Here is a 22,071-nt window from a genome sequence, read left to right as displayed (position 1 = left end):
AATTTTGACTTTTTTTCTGAAAACAAGAAAATAATTTTTACTTGTCTAGAAAATCATTTTTTTTTTTTTTTTTTTATCTGATAACAAGGAAAAAATCATTGTAATGAAGTGGAGTTTGCATCACATGTTCTTGAACTTTTATACACAAATTTGCTTATGAATAAATATTGATCTGCTGACAGTAGTTATTTTGATTTGAATGGCAAAATGTTCTCCTTCTATTTGACATTGAAGGGGTGCATACAACATATTTGCTCATTCAGAAAAAAACAATGTGCACAGATGGGTTGAGTACAAATCAATTGTATTCACGTGTAGTCAAATGCATTTTTATTTTTTAATGGTAAATGAGACAATAAGTTATTCTCTTCTTCCATCTAGTGGTCATAGTGGAATTCATGACATTAATTTTAATAGCATTTGTTTTTCTACCAGGTGAAATCTTGGCAAAAATCTTCCACTTAGCATGGCAAAATTTCCATTATTTATCTCTTTAAGTAAAAATTCAAATGTTCTTTAATAAAGTAATTTTTACTGTACTTTAATAAAGTAAACCCTTGTCACTTTTTTATACTCCTTATGAGTCAGTATCCTTCCAAGCAGAAGCTAGTTAATAAACTTTTAGTCATTGACTTGTAGAAAGTTTTCTGCAGGAGTAAGTGTTAGGGGCTACTAGAATACAGAGGGTGCCAACACTGATCTTGCACCCCTCAACAAATTACTGTAAAAAGTAATACCTAGATCTTACTTATAAAAATGTGGCAAGTGCCTGCATTGGATGGAGTCAACTTGCAGCCTTTTTAATTATAATAAACACTGTAACAGTACTTAATACAAATGCATAGTCTGGATATTAATAGGGCCTACATAATAATGAGTGTCTTCCTGTATTTCGCTACTCCTGAACTCTGCTTGCATGCACACACACACACACACACACACACACACACACACACACACACACACACACACACACACACACACACACAGACACAGGTGTTCTTTGAGACCTGCAAACACATCTTGTTTTTCTGTGACAGAATTACTTTGGTTTGCTGCATGCACAAACCAAATGCACGCTCTATCGCATTATCATAAAGCTTGGAGGTGTGTCTTTGTTTTTTCCCCCTCGAAACATTAAAGACTGGATGGTAAAATGGAGCACAACGAAGGTATGTTAATTTCTCTTTAAAACTCTTTAAAATGTTCACATCCATCACTGATAGTGTGTAGATATGTTAGCATATATTGGTATTCTTATTAGTCAAAAATATAAAAACACTAGGAACATCTTAAATATTTGCATGCCCTTTCAAATCCACAGCGGATTTTGCTGCATGTATAATGCAATTGAAATTTGCCAGGAAAATGCTTTCATGAGATATCATTTAAGTGTCTGTTAAAAGCAGCATATCTGTTACCTTTAAAGCCACTTTTTTATTATTATTAAAAAGATTAGCCGTAAATGGTTTGCACTGTGTGGTGCATATCAATATAGCATTTTGTGTGAGGAGTGTGGATAATAAATGCCTGAAAAAAAAGTATTATAAAGGAAGTGCCTTTATGAACTATTTACATGTCTTCTGTGGTTTCTTTAGGGCTGGGTTGGTGGTATAATTTTTGTAATAGCAGTTATTCTTGATTCTGAGTCATTTCAAATGGAAGTGCGTAATAATGCATACCAGATTCACTAATAATTTTTATGTGTGTTCTTGTGTTTAGCAGGTAACAGCGGCAGTCTATGCTTTGATCGTCCAAACAGTAAGTCAATATGAAAAATATGTGTGTGTGTGTGTGTGTGTGTGTGCGTGTGTGTGTGTGTGTGTGTGTGTGCGTGTGTGTGTGTGTGTGTGTGTGTGTGTGTGTGTGTGTAAAAAATTCTTAAAATAAATTGAGAAATAAAGAAGTGGTATTTACAGTTGTGCTATAGATGATAGAATGGACTAGTATAGTATAGAAGATGCAGGGATGTATTAGGGTGGAGGTGATAACAAATAAATGTCAGATTATTGTACACATTTTTATTGCACAATGGAAGAAACATTGAACTGTTCACAAGGTGGATTGGGGAAAAACTGTTCTTGTGCCTGGTAGGCCTGATATTTGGTGCTCTGTAGCCAGGCCCGGCTCCACGGGGTGGGGTGTAATCAGAAACCTGGCCCACCCGAGCCTCACACTACATAGCCAATCACAAAATTGGCGCGATATTCAGTTGAGCTCCATTTTTTTTTTCTTACCGGCCGCACCCGCGAACATTCTAATTCACCTTCTTATCACATGACGGAAATCACAGAAATTAACCATCACATTATAAAGTGGTATTTGACTCCTTGATTTTTTTCTTTTCAATCTTTTGTGACAATAAATGAAATTTAAATTATACGATACACTCAGAAAGAAAAAGTTACCAGTAAAATGAAATCAGCAACAACACTTCAGCTTTGCATGGCACAGAAGAGCACAAGTGTCCGGGCCAAATTTCCTTCACTGGCCCTAGTCAATCATGGCCTCCTAATAATCCACTTTTATTGAATTGGCTATATCACTCTCTTCTCTCCACCTGTACTTAATAGAACTTAATACAAATGCTTATTTTGGATATTAATATGGCTTACTTAACAATGAGTGTCTTCATCTATTTCGCTACTCCCCAACCCTGCTTGCTTGCAGAACACACAGGTGTTCTTTGAGACTTGCAAACACATCCTGTTTTTCTGTGACAGAATTACTATGGTTCGCTGCATGCACCACCTGTAGCTGGTGTGTGGTGAGCGTACTAGCACCGTTGTACCGTGGCTGCCGTCACATCATCCAAGTGGATGCTGCACACTGGTTGTGGTTGAGGAGAGATCCCCCAAATGATTGTAAAGCGCTTTGGGTGTATGGCAATGCACAATGAAAGCGCTATGTAAATGCATCATTCATTCAAATGTGGCATTAAGGAATATTAACAATTTCAGATGTGACATTATGCATTTCAAAAATTATATTTTATAATGTTACAAGGTTAATTTTTAAATATAAATTTTGGAATATAGAATTATTAAACAATTTGAATGCTGATTTATGTTTGATACGTACTGTTGGGAAGTCGTCCTTTGTTTCCTTTCAGTAAAGAAGCAGTTTAACCTTTCTTTGGCTGTCTCTTATCCAACTGTAACAGAAGACCAGCATATTAAATTGAAAGAGAAGTTTAGCATTATGGCTAATTCTCTTTACTACCTCACTCAGGATGGCAGGGCAGTGAGTCAATTTACTTCTACTGGTCTGTCGTTTAAGTCACCACCCATCATGGCTGCTAGTAATCAGTTCCAGCCCAACATGGCCTTCGCCACTGAATCTGTCTTTACCAAAACAACTAGTTCAAAGTCAGAATACAAAATGACCAACAAACACTCAAAAACGCAGATCATCCAGCATTTAAGCATGCTGGCTGTCCGGCAATCAGAAACACTGGTCACTTCGCATTCCAGTCTGCTGGTAGTCCCTTTGTCAAACTCGTTGTCTTCTCCTTCATCAAGAATGTCGACTGCTCTTCATGCAAACCTGCTGGCCAAATTGGCACCCATGTCCACTGGCAGCCCAACGATCACTTGGCACTTAAGGCCCCTTGCAGGCTTGCATTTTAGCCCTTTTAGCTACTTTTAACTCAGGCCTGGTAGACATTCCAATATAATGTCAACTGGCCTCTCTGACATCATGTCAGCCGTCCTCCCCAACGTCATATCAGCCGACCTCTCCAACATCATTTCCGCCAGCCTCCAAGCAACCAACCACACTGGCCTCTGAGCTCCCCAGCACTTCTGATTCCCTGGCCGAAAGGGCCACCTCGTTTGATTCTCTGGTCTAAAGGGCCACCTCGTTTGATTCTCTGGTCTAAAGGGCCACCGTGTTTGATTCCCTGGCCGAAGGGGTCGCCACATCTGAGTCTCCATCCAGAAAGGCCACCATACCGAATTCTCAGGCTTAGTGGGCTGTCAAACCCGATTCCCCAGGCAAAAGGGCCACCAAGCTCGAGTCTTCGGCCAAGACAGCATCAATCCAGAGTCCACCTCAGAGTTCCCAACCAACATGGTCACCAAGCCCAATTAAACGGCCCGCCAAGTTTAATTCCCTGGCCAAGATGGCTGCCAAGCACATGTCCTCGGGCAAGATGGCTGCCAAGTCCTCTGGGAAACAGTGGTGTACACCTTGGTATACGATATCCGTGTCTTTCTCGGTGCTTTCAGGAGATTGACTGTCAACTCTGCCACCCCTGGTGCTACATAGCTCCTCTAAGAGGCTTGCATCCTCCAAGGAGGTCATCCTAGGTCGGTGGTTACCCTGCTGGCTTGCTGTTCGATGACACTGTTCTAGTATCACCAGAGTTTGGTCTGGTTCTTACAGCCATTACTTCACTGTTCAGAGGAAGGATGAGCAGACACTATGTTTTAGGCCTGGGGAAGTTCCATCTGGTTTGCTGGCGTATTTTAGAGAAAGTTTGGCCAGTCCTAAGTGGATTTGCTGTGACTCAGGTGACTATCTCTCTATCCCTTCTGGCCTCTCTGAGTGACCCAGTTCCTCCTGGACTGGTGGTCTTGGTACAGGATGGGCTGAGACGTTTTCATACATTGCTCCTCTATCTTTCTGCTTTCAGGTCTCTTCTGTATGGGTTTCAAGTAGATGCCTCACTCTTGGTATACCCTCCTCCCCTTCTGATGGCCTTCTCTTCCCTAGGGCTGAGCCTTCCTTTCACTCAATTTTGCTCATACTCATTTGTTCCCAATGGGTTTGAAGTCTCTGGGTTACATATGTGATCCTGGTTCCCCAAAGGAACAAGATGCTGTGTCTCGTAGCTATACTTCTGGCATCCCTACAGTTCTTGCTTTTCTAATCAGAAGCTGCCGGCTGCATGCAGCACATGTGTTTTTAAGGTTCCTGGTCCCTACATCACCCCATTTGATTCCAGCCTGGTGTTCCAATCTTGCCCTGACATCCTTGGACAGCTCTTTGGTCGTGGCCATGATGGAGAGTTTGGAATCTGATTGATTGATTGCTTATGTGCCCAGGTGTTATTTATACCAGTAACAAGCTGAGATTAGGAGCACTCCCTTAAATAGATCTCAGCTCCTTACCTTTATAAAAGACACCTGGGAACAAGAAATCTTGCTGATTAATAGGAGGTCAAATACTTATTTCATTCATTAAAATGCAAATCGATTTATAACATTTTTTTAAATGTGTTTTTTTTTTTTTTTCCTGTTGTTGGTGCTGCTGTTCTCTCATTATTGTCTTTCACTGTTAAAATAAACCTGCCAATAAAATTTTAGGCTGATCATTTTTTATGTCAGTGGGCAAACATACAAAATAAGCAGGGGATAAAATAATATTTTCCCTCATTGTAAGTAACTTTTCATTGTGGATTAAATGCTATAGGTCTTTATTATCTGATGATCTGATCCTAAAGAATGAGTGTGTTTTGTTTTCCAGTGAGAGATCTGAGGATTGTTCTGCTGGGGAAAAATGTGTTAGTAAAAACAGTGTGGGGAATTTACTCTTAGAAACAGATGTGTTTAAGAGTGAAGCTCCATCAGATGATACGGTCCATCTGCACAGCGAGAGATTCAGTGGAACAGTGATGGACAGACATGTGACCATCATCAACAGTCCTCAGCTGCTCCAGCCCGATCTGACATTCTTTGACATCAAACGGGCAGTGAGGGAGTGTATGAATCTGTCTGCTCCAGGACCTCAGGTGCTCATCCTGGTACTGCAGTATAATGACTTCAATGAGTTGAATGGACACAGAATGAAATATGTGTGGAGGTAATTAAACGCACTATAGTGATCACGACGGATGAAGAAACATACAGATCAAAGTTTAGTTCTATGATCAAGAATAAAGCAATCCATCAGTTAATAAAGGAGTGTGGAGGAGGACATCTGCAGTTTGATGAAAAAAAAAAAGAATTTCAATCTAAGATATTTAGAAGGATTGATAAAATACTCAAGGAAAGCCAAGAAAAAAATCTCACACGTGAGATAAATGTAGATGCTAAAGGAAGATCAGTGGTTGAAGACCAGATCAGATCCTGTGAATCTGTCAGATCAGATGGGGAAAAAAAGGAGCGATCTCAAAAAGATGATGAAAAACCCAAAAAGGGAAACAAAGACAGAAGAACTGAAGGTAAAATCTAGTTTGAAGTTCTTTTCTCTTCAGAATGCAATTTTAGTATGATTCTTTGTCTAATAAATTGACATGCTCATGATGTTAGATTGGTAAAACGCCAGTGAAATTAGAGTGACAGCAGTCAGAAGCACTCATACCAGCAGTGTCAACATAAAAAAAGCTAATTTGAAAGAAATTATAAGGTTTATTCCTATCCCAGCCGGCATTTCAACGTTGATTCACCGTTGAAACAACGTCAGGTACCATGGTTGGATCAACGGTGAAAAACCTTTCGGATTTGCAAAAATTTTCAACGTTGATATTGTGACGTCTTTTCAACGTGGAAGTAACAACGTTGATTCACCGTTGAAATCGCGACTTTGTTTCACCCTCCTACCTTTCGGATTATGGTCATCTGTCGACGTTGGATCAACGGTGAATAACCTTTCGGATTTGCAAAAATTTTCAACGTTGATATTATGACGTTGATTCACCGTTGAAATCGTGACTTAGTTTCACCGTCTTATGTACCTTTCAGCAACGGTGAATACATAACTGCACATTAAATTACAACCATTTCACATTTAGATCAACACTGTACGTACATGTTAGTTAAAAATCAAATGACTAGCAGCAATGGTATCAACTTCAATAAACTAACACATGATCAATATTGTAAAACAAGTTTTATTTTGGAAACATACACTGTAAATAAAAAATAAAAACCTGTCGAAAACATTTTCCAAAAACAATACAAATACATGAATTCTGCTCACATGTTACTGTATCCCAGTTTGTGATGAATACAAAGTAATCAGACTTTAGACATTATACATTACCATTCAGAAGTTCTCACAGTAAAATTTTAAATGTTTTTTTAAGTCTCTTCTGCTCACCAATCCAAGTACAGAAAAATTGAATAAAATATATTTGTACTATTTGAAATGTTTTTCATTTGAAGATATTTGAAAATGTAATTTAATCCTGTGATGTCAAAGCAGAATTTGTATCATTACTCATGATCAAGTCACATTAACCTTCAGAAATCATTCTAATATTCTGATTTGCTGCTCAAAAAAAAAAAAAAATGTTGGAAACAGCTCAGTAGAATTCTTTCAGTTTGCTTTGATGAAATGAAAATGAAACAATTTATCTGATATAGAAATCTATTGTAATATTATAAATGTCTTTATTATCACTTTTGATCAATGTAAAGCATCCTTGCTAAATAAAATTACAAATGCTTTTTATTTCAAGTAAATGCTAATCTTTGGATCTTACTATTCATCAAAGAATCCTGAAAAAAAAAATCTACTGCTTAAATATTGATAATAAATGTTTCTTGAACAGTATATTAGAATGATTTATAAAAGATCATGTGACACTGATGACTGGAGTAACAGTAATAAATTACATTTTAAAATATTTTAAATAATATGAAAAATTATTTTAAATAATACAAATATTATAAAGCAGAAGGAAATTTAATAATAAAAAATAAAAAAAACCTTACTGTTCAAAAACTTGACGCGTAGTGTATTTTTTTTCTGATGCTGAAAAAAACAGATGTCAGGGTTTAAACTTTTCCAAATCCCTAGACCCCAGAAGGTTAAAGACTCAAAGTTTTTGTACAATAACATGCATATTTTGCGCTGCACAAGAGAAACCTTTTTTGACTAAAACCACTTGATCTCTTATTTGGTGGTTTACTAGTTCTATGAAAACAGGTTTACAGATGTGTAACAGGTTTACATTTGTGCAGTGGAAATGGGTAAAAGACTTTGAGAATGGAACCTGCAACAGAAACCATGTCGTGGTAAAGGGGTAAAAAGCAATCGCCTTAAAATTCTTTACACAGGAAATACCTTAAATGAAATGTATTTATTATTTTAAGCCAACATGTTTCTTCAAATTCTGATAAAAACAACAGCCTTGTGCATATAGCATGGTTGTGCTTCGGGTGATCTTTGAAAGAGTCCCAGCTCTGGGTCCTTTCTGATGCTGTCCTCTCCTCTCTCCCCCACTTGTGTGCTTTCTGTGCTGTCCTGCATAAACAAAAACACCAAAAATAAAATTTCATAAAATACCAATGTTGATACTGTTGAATATCTTTAACTGAAAACACTCAATACAAAACAAATCTTATACAATATTTTTTACTTTACAGTCCAATAACAGTGGAATTGGAAACAAAGTGCACAACACTTCATTAAACACATTTTGATGTATTCAGATTAAAATTTAAAACAACATGGTTTTAATCACAATTCTAACAAAACAGTGTACTTAGTGAAACAAGTAAAATCATATTGTGTACATTTGTATTACATTAAATAAACTTATAACAAAGGATCAATGAATCTCTACCAGAACTGACAGTGCAAAGTAGCAGATGAACAATTCCTTACCAAACTGCCAATAAACTGGATCCTTAAAGGTTGTATCAGCGATTTCTAGCCTAAAACATAAAGTGTCAATTTAGCTGACCTTTCTTCACGATCCGCTCGCTGCCTGCCCCATAAATTGTCTGTGAAAAAACCGCGTCTCTCTGGTCAGCCTAGTGTCCGAGATATGCCAAAAAAACAATCGGCAAACAAACAGTGTTCCAACCAATCAGCGTCAGGGGGTTCGTGTTGTGGACTTTCCTACTGGTGCTGGGACGTGAGGGAGGCGGAGCGAAAGTCCATAACACCAAACCCCTGACGCTGATTGGTTGGAACACTGTTTGTTTTTGTGTAGAAAGGTTGGTAGTGCCGATTGTTTTTTTGGCATATCTCGGACCCTAGGCTGACCAGAGAGACGCGGTTTTTTCACAGACAATTTATGGGGCAGACAGCGAGCGGATCGTGATGAAAGGTCAGCTGAATTTGACACTTTATGTTTTAGGCCAGAAATCGCTGATACAACCTTTAATGACTCTACAATGGGAAAGAATAAATGGTTTACTGAAATTTTCTTAAAAAGCTGTTTTTCGTTTTAAACCATTCCTTTAAACAATCTTAATTCATTTTAATTATAAAGACATTTGCCGTTATATGATATTCAGAAAAGAAAGATAAAGTATGTCATCTTTAGGACTGTTATTATAGGATTAAAATGTAAACACACCTGCAGTAATGCATGGCATTTATATCGAAAAATGTGAATCTCTAAAAGACAGACATTAACAAATACTAGCAACACACAACAACAGCAGATACATATACGACCAGATGAGCTAATATTGCTAGCGCTCTAAATGCGATTAGCATCTAACTTTTGCTGTCTGTGATAATAAAGCAGCACAAACACACACTCAAGTATTTAACTTCTGCAGTTTACATGTCCTTTACCAATTTGTAAACTCTTGTACTATTTTTTAAAAGGTAACGTTAATAATAAATACTTATTGTCTTACCTGATTTAGCCAGTGCTGTATGTTTTCAGAGACTCGCAGCTCACGTCTATTTCCTCTGTGTTCCGGTTTTTGTTCTCCGTTGGGATCTCACAATTCAAATACGCTCAAAAAAAAATTATAACAGGAAAATATAAAATAATTCGTGACCAACTAAATAATTTCGGTGAGCAGCAGCTCTCATACAGACTATGCAACTCACAGCCTCACAAGAAAATGCGGTAACGGTCGAATTTTTTTAAATTTCAAAGGCCCGCGCAGTTCCACCTGTCAGTTTCCTGAATGACAGCCAGATTAACCAATCATGATCAAAGCAGTAAGGTAAAACAACCAATAGGAATTGTTTCAGCATGTGGTAGCGAAATGTATTTAGTTTTATTTTTGGTGATGATATTTAACACATACACTTATATTTTATAATAAGTTTCATGAAATAATAATGTCCATAATCATTTAAAAGGCAAACATTTCTTTGTATGCTGAAGACATATGTTGATTTATAAGTTAACCTTGTTAATTATTATTATTATTAATATTATAATTTAAACACTTGCTTTTGAAGGCAAATATAACCGTTTAGCATTCAAAGTTTTATTAAAGTTGTTTTACCGTTGAAACAACAACCGACCTAATTTCAAACAAATTTCAACGTTGAATTTCGGTCATGTGTTGACTGATCTTCAACCATTTAGCATTCAACGTCACATCAACGTTGTTTCACTGTTGAAACAACAACTGACCTTATTTCAACCAAATTTCAACGTTGAAGGTCGGTCATGTGCCGGCTTACATTTAATGTAAAGACCAACAGAGTAGTTGAGCACTATTTTGATTACAATAAGTTATAATGTTTTATTATTACCGTATCGGGCTTTTATTTTGATAACAAAAGAAACCGGAAGTATGGTGACGGAAACTAAACGGGAAAAACGGCGCAAAGAACGAAAGGAAAGTCTGAAAAGGTTCACGGTTAAAAACAGTAAAGGCCACGGAGAAACAGTTAAAATTACACGGTTTAGCTTCGGTCAATTGGGGAACAAGGTTGGTAGAGTTAATGAGAAATATATTTGAGTTACTTGAAATGTTTATCGTAAAATGTATAATTTGGTAATGCTATCAGATTGAAACTAATGTAATGAGCTGTGTAACCTTTGAAATGTGATGGTAATGCATGATTTATTTGTTCATACTCAGCTCTTACGTTGGTGGAAAACACGATCGGCAATAAAAGTCAGTTTCACCATCAGTTCTGGCCTTCTCAATATTGACTGGATGCGACAGTAAGAGCTTGACCACCGCCGCACGCTGCACAACGGACTACGAGATCCAACGGCATTACCCGTGACGTCCAGCAGATGGCAGAAGTCGGTCAGGAAATAAAACAGTTCAACGAAAAGGGCTCAAAATGGAAGAATCACAGGCTGTTTCAGTAAGTCAAATGGACATAAATGAACAGATCACAAGTTTACAACAAGAAATTCAAGATTTAAAAGACTCACTTAAAGACGAAAGTGAGGAGAGACAAAACATTAAAGATTCAATCACATGTAAAGAACAAATCTTAACAGAGCTTCAAAACAAAGCTCAAAGCATGTCAAAGTTGCCAAGACGTTCTGAAAGAGTTAAAGTACAAACGGAAAGGATGATAACATTCCAAAAGGAAGAAATGAGTAAAAAGGAAAAAAGACTAATAACCTTTTATGAACAATGGAAAGCACAGGTACGCGAAACAAGAGAAAGATTAAAGTTAGATATCACAGACACGGAGATGTCAGAAATCGCAGACATGATAGAACGAAAGAGAGATGATGTACTGAAGCTATATTCAGAAATAAGAAACCAAATGGCACCATCATCTGACATAAGGAGAAAGATGGATGCATGCGATGCAATAACTCATGACATCGTAAGGATAATTCTGGAAAGATTAAGTGGTGTTGTTGAGGAGTTTGATGCAGAGCGTGAAAGAACTCGTTTACGGGGACTTTTAGAGCACGACTACGCCCAGTCCATATACGGCTCAACCGCAGCATCAAAGCGCAGCCAACGGTCCTCAGTTTCACAGCTCACAGCAAAACGAGCCGAGGCAGCAGCAGAGTTAGCTGCAAAGGAGGCTGAATATGAGATCGCACTAGAGGAACAAAGACAACAGGAAAGGATAAAAGCTCTAGAGGAGGAGCACAAGAAACAAATGGCAGCTCAAACATCAGAGTTGGAACGCTTGAAAGCACAGAAGGACGTGAAAGCAGCTCGAGCCAGGTTTGAAGCATATGACAGAGAGTTATCACAGGTGGATGATGTACAGTCAATTAAAGGTGAACAGGAGAGCCCATACTTCACACCCAAACAGCCCACACCAGCGATCTCTTTCATTCCTGTGCAAACAGCTCCCCCTAGTGTCACTCAACTAGCTCAAGCAGTGCAGGACAGCATTAAACTGAACAGACTTCCCGCGCCAGAACCGACAGTGTTTAATGGCGAACCAATAAGCTTTATTGAATGGAAATCCACATTCATATCACTGATTGAACAAAGGGGCATCTCAGCGGCAGACAAGTTGTACTATTTGAAAAGATATGTTACGGGCCCAGCTCGAAAATGCCTTGAAGGGACTTTCTTTAGAAACGATGAGGAGGCATACAGTGACGCTTGGGTCAAACTAAACCTAAGGTACGGCCAGCCATTCGTGATTCAGAAGGCATTTAGAGAAAGGCTATCAAACTGGCCTAAAGTGCAGGCTAGAGATGCCGAAGGACTAAGGGCATTTGCAGATTTCATAAATGCATGCATGCTTGCAATGCCTCATGTAAAGGGGCTACAAATACTCAATGACAGCGAAGAAAACCAAAAACTGTTGCACAAACTACCAGACTGGATAAATGCGAGATGGAACAGGCAGGTAACCAAGACTTTAATGGAGGGCGGTGAGTTTCCAAGTTTTATTGCCTTTGCCTCCTTCCTCTCATTAGAAGCTGAAGTCGCCTGCAACCCAGTCACCTCCATTCATGCACTTCGCTGCACTGAAACAAACAGCGACAGAAGGAACACAAAGGAAATCAAAAGAAACAAGGCAAGTGCATTTAACACAAACACAACTGAACAAAGTGATAAAAGAACAATAACAAAAACACCTACCGGCTCTCCATGCACAATGTGCCAAGGCACCCATCAACTTCACAAGTGCCCTGACCTCTTGAAAATGTCTCTAGAAAACAGAAAGAAGCATGTGAAAGACAATAGACTTTGTTATGGCTGTCTAAAACAAGGACACAGTGCTAAGGACTGCAAACGCCGCCTCACTTGTGAAACTTGCACAAAGCGACACCCGACATGTCTTCACGATGAAACCTACAGGGACGGTCTGCAAAGAGAAACACGTGCGAGCACAAACTATGCAGCCCGAGATGGCTCACCTGAAACAGCAACAGCCATGTCACTTAATGTTGCCAGATCTGAACAGTCAGTCAGCACCTCAATGATAGTTCCAGTGTGGCTGTCCACTACCACTAACCCACTCAAAGAAAAACTGGTCTATGCGTTACTAGACACACAGAGTGACACTGTATTCATTGATCAGGATGTCACACATGAGCTGCAGGCAGATGTTTGTCCAGTAAAGCTAAAACTAACAACTATGATGGGTAGAAATGCAGTTTTAAGCAGTGGAAAGGTGTCTAATCTCTTAGTGAGAGGTTACAACTCGGCCACAGTCATAAAGCTCCCCACTGCATACACAAAGGATTACATACCTGCTAACAGAGAACACATACCTACATGTGAAACAGCCAAACAGTGGAGTCACTTGTTATCGATTGTAGACGAGGTCCCTCCACTCCTCAGTTGTGAAGTAAGTCTCCTCATAGGTTATACTTGTCCTAGAGCTCTCGCACCCAAACAGGTAATCTTAGGCAAAGGAAATGAGCCCTATGCCATTCATACTGATTTGGGATGGAGCATAGTTGGCAACTCGACACCATGCAACGAAACAGACTCGGCGAGCAGTCTCTGTCACCGGATCATTGTTAAAGAAATCCCTCCCTCCACTCCAGCAGATGCAATACGTGCTTTGGAGAGAGATTTCAAAGAGACCGATGGGAAGGAAAAGACTGTGTCGCAAGAGGACTTAGTATTCCTTCAGAAACTCGAGCATGGTATAACACAGATGGAAAATGGACATTTTGAAATGCCATTACCATTCAAAGAAAGACCACAGATGCCAAATAACAGACAACTCGCTGAAACCAGGCTAAACCAGCTCAAACGCAAATTCATGAAAGATGAAAATTACAAAAGAGACTACATGAAGTACATGAACGACATCATCAAAAGAGGGGATGCCGAAAGGACTGATGATAATGGACCGCCCGGAGAGACATGGTACATACCGCACCACGGCATCTATCATCCAAAGAAACCTGAGAGGTTGCGCGTGGTCTTCGACTGTTCTGCAAAACACAAAGGCACATGTCTTAATGAGCATTTATTGAACGGTCCTGACATGATCAACAACCTAACTGGTGTGCTTGTGCGCTTCAGACAGCACCAAGTAGCTCTAATGTGCGACATTGAAAAGATGTTTCACCAGTTCCAAGTCAAAGAAAATGATCGCAACTACTTGCGCTTCGTATGGTGGAAAGACGGAGACATGAACAGCCAACCACAAGCGTACAGGATGACAGTACACCTCTTTGGCGCCGTTTCTTCACCCGGTTGCGCGAACTATGGACTCAAACATTTAGCCAAAGAGAACAGTTCTGCATATCCAGCTGGTTCACAGTTCGTAGCAAGAGATTTCTATGTAGACGACGGAGTCACCAGCGCAGAGACAGTAAAGGATGCTATACGACTGGCAAAGGAAGCACGCGAACTATGTGCCAAAGGTGGACTAAGGTTACACAAATTCGTGTCCAACAACTCTGAAGTTTTAAAAAGCATTCCAGCTTCAGAGCATGCAACAGATACAAAAACAAAGGACTTGTCGTTTAATGAAACACAAACAGAAAGAGCACTTGGCATTTATTGGAATGTGGAGAAGGATAGCTTTACATTCAACATCACACTAAAGGACCAACCACCAACCAGGCGGGGCATCTTGTCCACGGTCGCAGCAATATACGACCCCCTTGGTTTCATTGCTCCCTATGTGCTCAAGGGAAAAGGGATTCTCCAAGAAATGTGTCGTGAAGGAACAGACTGGGACGACCCGCTACCGGAGCATCTTAAACCACGGTGGGAGTGCTGGAAAGGAGATCTACACAATCTAAAAAATGTGCAAATCAACAGATGTTATGTTCCTGCAGATTTTGGAGAAGTGGTAAAAAGGGAAATACACCACTTTTCTGACGCAAGCACCACAGGATATGGACAGTGTTCTTATCTCAGACTCATAAACAAAAGGGAAGATGTCCACTGTACCTTCCTCATGGGCAAAGCACGCGTCTCTCCAACAAAGGTCACTACGATCCCAAGATTAGAGCTTACCGCAGCCACAGTATCAGTCGCTATAAGTAACATGCTAAGAGAGGTACTGCTTTATGACAAAGTTGAGGAGTTCTTCTGGACAGACTCAAAGGTCACTCTAGGATACATAAACAACGATGCAAGGCGGTTTCACACGTTCGTGGCTAATAGAGTGCAGAAAATCCGCAATAGTACCTCACTGCAACAATGGTTTTATGTGCCCACCAGCAAAAACCCAGCAGATATGGCGTCCAGGGGCACATCTGTAAATGAACTGCTCTCATCTGATTGGTTCACAGGCCCTCACTTCCTGTGGGAAACGAAAATACAGCTTCCAACAAAAGAGACCATTGTACTTACGGTAGGAGACCCTGAGGTGAGAAAGGTACATACGCTAAACACAGAAACGGTTGAACAGACCAGCCTTAGTGACCGGCTCACAAAGTTCTCATCCTGGTCCCGTGCAGTCAGGGCAGTCGCACGTCTCAGACGATACGTGCTCAAAGACAAATCAAGGACACTCACAACTGTAACTGAAAGACAAAACACAGAAACTGTGATCATCAAAGATTTACAAAGACAAGCATATCAAAACGAAATAGAGACATTAAACAAAGGCAAACAACTTTCAAAGAACAACAAAATGTACAACTTGGATGTTCTCTTGGACAAGGACAATGTGCTTAAGGTGGGAGGAAGGCTCCATCACTCATCGCTTCCTTGCTCATTTAAACATCCAACAATCATACCGAGAGAACATCACGTCACAAAACTGATAATTGCTCACTGCCACGAAAGGGTCAATCATCAGGGAAAGGGCTTCACGATGAATGAGATACGAGCCAATGGCTATTGGATTCCAAAGTTGAGTCAAACGGTTGCATCCTACATTCGCCAGTGTGTGTTTTGTCGGAAACAAAGGAGACCTGTGGAAGGACAAAAAATGAGAGACTTACCCACAGAAAGAATTGAACACTCTCCACCTTTCACCTACTGTGGTATGGACGTTTTTGGACCATTCCTGACCAAACAAGCAAGGAAAGAATATAAAAGGTATGGCCTCCTTTTCACATGCTTTTATTCACGTGCAATTCATGTCGAAATGTTAGAAGACCTATCAACGGACACTTTTATAAATGGACTCAGATGCTTTATCGCTCTAAGAGGCTCTGTCAGACAAATAAAATGCGATCAGGGTACTAACTTTGTAGGTGCCAAAAACGAACTGAGTGCAGCACAAGGTGAAATTGACCCTGACAAACTGAAGAACTTCCTTGCAGAAAGCCAATGTGATTTTGTCCTAAACACGCCTCATGCTAGTCACGCAGGTGGGGTATGGGAACGACAGATACGTACTGTAAGGAACGTTCTTAATGCAACATTGGCTCTCACACCAGGTCGACTCACCGACTCTTCACTCAGAACCTTCTTGTATGAAGCAGCTGCTATAGTAAACAGCCGCCCCCTTACAACAGACAATCTCAACGATCCAAACAGTTTGGAGCCGCTAACTCCAAATCATCTTGTCACATTGAAACCCTCAACTCCTCTACCTCCCTCAGGACAGTTCGTTAAAGAGGACTTATATGCACGAAAACGATGGCGTCAAGTACAGTACCTGCTTGAACAATTTTGGAGCAGATGGAAAGGGGAGTACTTGCAGAACATAATGGTCAGACAAAGATGGCACAAGCCTAAAAGAAACATGCAAATAGGTGACATAGTAATGGACAAGGATGAAATGCAACCACGATCACAGTGGAAACTTGGACGAATCCTGGACACTGTAAAAGATACAGATGGACTTGTCAGAAAGGTCAAAATAGGCTTTGCAGACAGAAATCTTACCAAAGGGGGTCAACGTGTGAACAAAATGTCTGTAGTAGAACGTCCAGTACATAAGTTAGTTCTGCTACTAGAAGATTGTGAAAGGTAAATTTACAATGCTTAAGTGTATTGAAATGTTGAAGTTACAGTTGTAACATGTTTACAAGTTATTTCTGTATTCTAGTTAAGTGACTTGGAGAAATTATTTACGTTTTTATTTTTATTTTTATTTATATGTGTAATAGCAAATAATTTGGTGGGAGTGTAAAGACCAACAGAGTAGTTGAGCACTATTTTGATTACAATAAGTTATAATGTTTTATTATTACCGTATCGGGCTTTTATTTTGATAACAAAAGAAACCGGAAGTATGGTGACGGAAACTAAACGGGAAAAACGGCGCAAAGAACGAAAGGAAAGTCTGAAAAGGTTCACGGTTAAAAACAGTAAAGGCCACGGAGAAACAGTTAAAATTACACGGTTTAGCTTCGGTCAATTGGGGAACAAGGTTGGTAGAGTTAATGAGAAATATATTTGAGTTACTTGAAATGTTTATCGTAAAATGTATAATTTGGTAATGCTATCAGATTGAAACTAATGTAATGAGCTGTGTAACCTTTGAAATGTGATGGTAATGCATGATTTATTTGTTCATACTCAGCTCTTACGTTGGTGGAAAACACGATCGGCAATAAAAGTCAGTTTCACCATCAGTTCTGGCCTTCTCAATATTGACTGGATGCGACATTTAAGCTTAGGTTTAGATTTATATTTCTCTTTCTGTATCTTTTGCATCAGTGTGTCATCAAAATAACGTTACATTTGCCATTAAATTGACTAATTGAATAAGATTTTTATCAACAAACACTGTTTCCCACAAAGATTGGCATGTTATGCTGTATGTCTCCATACTGATTACCCATGCCATACCCAAACCCATTACCTTTTGGAGATGTTACACACTTTGTATGGATTTAGTCTTATTTTTATTTTATTTTTTAATCCTATAGTTGGTTAATGTGTTGTTGATGTACTTTACATGAAGTGAACATATCTGTATGTGTGTTTTACAGTGCTTTCAAATAGTTTTTCAGCATCAGCAAATTTATCTAGAAAGGAGAAGTTGAACCTGGTGCTGTGTGGAAGCGATACAACACTTACAGTCTCTGTGTCCAAGATTTTGCAAGGCAGAAAGATACAATCTTCACATCAGAGTGTGAGTACTGTAGATGTGGAGCTTCATGGTCGTCTGATCAGTCTGGTGGAGCTTCCAGCTCTCCATTGGCTCTCAGAGGAGGAAGTGAGGCATCAAACTCTTCGCTGTGTGTCTCTCTGTGATCCAGGAGTTCATGTTTTCATCATCATTGTTCCTGTTGGTCCAATTAACAATGAAGACAAAGCAGAAATAGAGAAGATCCAGAAGATATTTGACTCCAGCAAACATTGTATGGTGCTTTTTACTACAAGAATGTCTGTTGAAGAAAATGTGATGAATTTCACAAAATATAGCTTTGATTCTCAGAGCCTCTGTGAGGGTGGATATAGAGTGATGGGGTTAAAAGAACCTGAAAAATCAAGACAGATTCCAGACTTGCTGGAATATATAGAGAGCATGAAGACTGAACCATATTCACTTCAGATGTATGTGAAAGCTCAAGAGAACAGAGCAAGACACGAAACACAGCAGAAATATGAAGAACAACTGAAGAGAATGGAGTTACAGATGAAGATTTCTTCCAAAGGTTAGTGGAATTTTATTAGCTTATACATATTCGCAATATTGCTTATATATTTTTTTCTCAAAATATGTCATCATTTATGTTGTGTGTCTAATACATTCTGTTGTTATTGCAAAATCAGAACTATCAGTGACTTATGGCTGATTTTTTTTCTTTCCATCAATACGTCAAATGGTCGTCGAAATATTTTGAATTGATTTGCGAATACATTTTTTTATATAATACAAACTATAATAATATAATAATATAATAATAATATTATCAGTGGAAAAGTCCAATTATTTTCAATATTTTGTTTCAAAAAATGAAACTTTTATGTTATATTATTTCACTACACACAAAGTGAAATATTTTAAGCCTTTATTTGTTTCAATTTAAATGATTATGTATTAAAGAATAATAATAATAATAAAATAAAAAAATCCAGTATTTCACAAAATTAGAATATTATGACAAAGTTCAACATTGTAGTTTGTAGCATTGTGGCATTGTGTTTACACATTAATTTGTATGTGATTTTCAGGTGCTGAATATGAAGCAGATGATCAGGAGTGTCTGAGAATTGTGTTGATCGGGAAGACAGGAAATGGAAAGAGTGCAACAGGAAACACTATTCTGGGAAGAGATGAGTTTCACAGTCAATTAAGTGCAGATTCAGTGACAACCATGTGTGAAAAGAGAGTTGGTGAGATTGATGGTAGACCGGTAGCTGTTGTTGATACGCTAGGTCTTTTTGACACAACAATGAAAAATGAACTAGCGGCGGATGAAATAGTGAAATGCGTTTCAATGTTGTCGCCTGGACCTCACGTGTTTGTCATTGTGTTGAGTTTGGGACGATTCACCAAAGAAGAATCAGACACTGTAGATCTGATAAAGAAGACCTTTGGTCCAAAAGCTGCCCAGTTTAGCATTCTCCTGTTTACTAGAGGAGAAGATCTTCAGAATGAGTCCATACAAGATTATGTGAAGAGAACTAAATCAAAAGAACTCAAGAAACTGATCAGAGATTGTGGAAACAGATTCCTGGTTTTCAATAACAGAGAAAAGCAAGTCAGAACTCAAGTGTTTCAACTGTTAAACATGATAGAAAAGGTGAAAAACACTAATCAGGGTCGTCACTTCACTAACAGCATGTTTGAGGAGGCAGAGATGTCCATTAAAAAGAGAAAGGAGGAAATATTGAAAGAGAGAGAAACAGAAATTCAGGCTCAGGAAGAAGAGTTAGAAGCCAAATACAAGATGGTGATGAAGAGACTCGAGGAAGAGAAACAAAGAGCAGATGAGGAGAAAATTAAAATAGAGAATCAATTTAGAGAAAAAGAGGAAAAACTCAGAAAAGAATTTGAATAGAAAGAGAAAACAGAACAGAAGAGACGAGAGACTGAAAACCAGAAACGGTCAGAAGAAGAAAAACAGCAAAGAGCTGAATATCATCAAAAAATGGAAGAAATGAGGAGAGAGATTGAAATTCAGAGATCACAGTATGAAAAACAGCAAAAAGAAAGAGAAGAAGAAGATAGAAGGAGAGAAGAGAAACACAGAGAAGATCAAGAAAAGATGAAACATGAACAAGAACGCATTCTAGCAGAGTTAAAGATGAAACAAGAAGAAGAAATAAAAAAGAGAGATTTGGAGGAGAAGCAGAAGAATGAAGAAGAAGAGAAAGAGAGACAAGAATGGAAAAGAAAAATAAAAGAGGCCGAAAATGAAAAAAAAGAAGAAATTGAACGACAGCAGAGAGAATGGGAGGATGAAAAGAAACGACAAATGAGAGAACGAGAGGAAGAAGAAAGAAAGAGAAAAGAGAAACATGAGGAACAACTGAGAGAAAAACAAGAGGAACAGGAGAAAATGAGACAGAGATTTGAAAAAGAGAAGGAAAAAGAAAGGCAGAAGCTAGAGGAGGAGAGACAGAAACAGGGAAGAGAAAGAGAAGAAAGAGAGAGAGAATATGAAGAAAAGAAAATGGAAAAAAAAAGATATTATGATCAGCTGGAGCAAAAGAGAAAAGATGAATGGGAGAGAAAACAACGAGAAGACAATGAGAGACGAGAGGAAGAGAGAAAGAGCTGGATGAAAATGACTGAAGATCTGAAACAACAACAAGAAGAAGAGACGAAGAGAAGAGAAGAAGAGAGAGAAAAAAGAGAAGAGAAAGAACGGGTTGAAATGAAAAAGAAACATGATGAAGAAATAAAAGGGATGAAGAAGAAATATGAAGATGAAGCCAGAAAACAGGCAGAAGAACTGAACGATTTCAGAGAGAAAAAAGACAAGCAGGTTCAGGAGCTCCAACAGATGCTGGAAGAGCATCAGAAACAACAGGAATTACTGGAAAGACTCTACCAACACCTGAAAGATCAGACAGAAAAAGAATTTAAAAAGGTGCAACACCTGAAAAAAAGAAGAAATAAAAGAGCTAATAAAAGAAGTTGAAAAATCAAAAAAGAAACCGGGATGTATCATTACATAATATAAAAATTGAAAGGGAGTTCAAGTTCATACCACTGAAAGCCTATTGTAATTGTTAGGGATTATTATTAGTTGTTCAAGGGCTGAGACCCTGTTGTAATTGTAAGGATTACAATAATAATAACAATGATATTATTATTAAATATTATTATTGTTATTATTATTTTCACCATAAAACTGATATTATTGGCAAAGGGCATCTTAGGAACTGCACTCCAGTGGTTCGAGTCTTACCTCTCAGACAGGTCCCTCAAGGTATCTCGGAGAGGTGAAGTGTTGCAACTTCTATATACTGGGGTACCTCAGGGCTCAGTTCTTGGACCACTTCTCTTCTCTGTCTATATGGCATCACTAGGTTCTGTCAGAAACAACAACAACTACTACATATCACTGCTATGCGATTAATACCATTCTTTAACTCAGCCTTGCCAATACAGAATGGCTTGTGGTTCCATCAAACCCATCATTTCATCACAATTTCACCATCCAGTTCTATCAAACCTTTACAATTAATCCAGAATGCAGCTGCAATATTAATTTTTAATGAGCCAAACAAGAATGCATGTCACATCTCTGTTTATCAATTTGCCATTGCCATCCCAAAGAGGCACAAAATCGCTTTCACAGACTTTTACTTTAAATGTAACTTTCTGGTGGAATGACTTGCCCAACTCAATCCGAACAGTCCTTAGCCATCTTCAGGAACTGTCTAAAAACACATCTCTTCCAACGTTATTTGACCCTCTAACTAAAAAAACAACAACACCTAGCTCAATAACGTCTTTATTCTTTATATGTTCTATTTTTTTTCCTTTTTATTAAAAAAGCAAAAAATAAATAAATAAAAATAAAAACTAAATAGCTCACTAACTTCTCAATTCTTAATATGTTGAATCTTTTTTTCATCTGTTTTCTTTTTTTTATTAGTGTTTTATTAACAAAAACGTTGCAATGTGTATTGCATTAAGCTAACTAAAACTTGTCATAGCACTTACATATCATTGATCTTTTGTTGATTTGATTACTTC

At 38.5% G+C, this 22,071-nt stretch overlaps 1 pseudogene; it reads left to right on the top strand.

The window, feature by feature from the left end:
* The first annotated feature begins 4,123 nt into the window (after positions 1-4,123).
* LOC141285135 (GTPase IMAP family member 8-like) lies at positions 4,124-21,007 on the top strand (annotated as a pseudogene).
* Positions 21,008-22,071: the final 1,064 nt, after the last annotated feature.

The sequence above is a fragment of the Garra rufa genome, chromosome 1 (assembly GCF_049309525.1).
Source record: "Garra rufa chromosome 1, GarRuf1.0, whole genome shotgun sequence".
NCBI lineage: Eukaryota > Metazoa > Chordata > Actinopteri > Cypriniformes > Cyprinidae > Garra > Garra rufa.
Note: the sequence above shows the minus strand (reverse complement) of the source record. Positions and strands in the feature narration are given on the sequence as shown.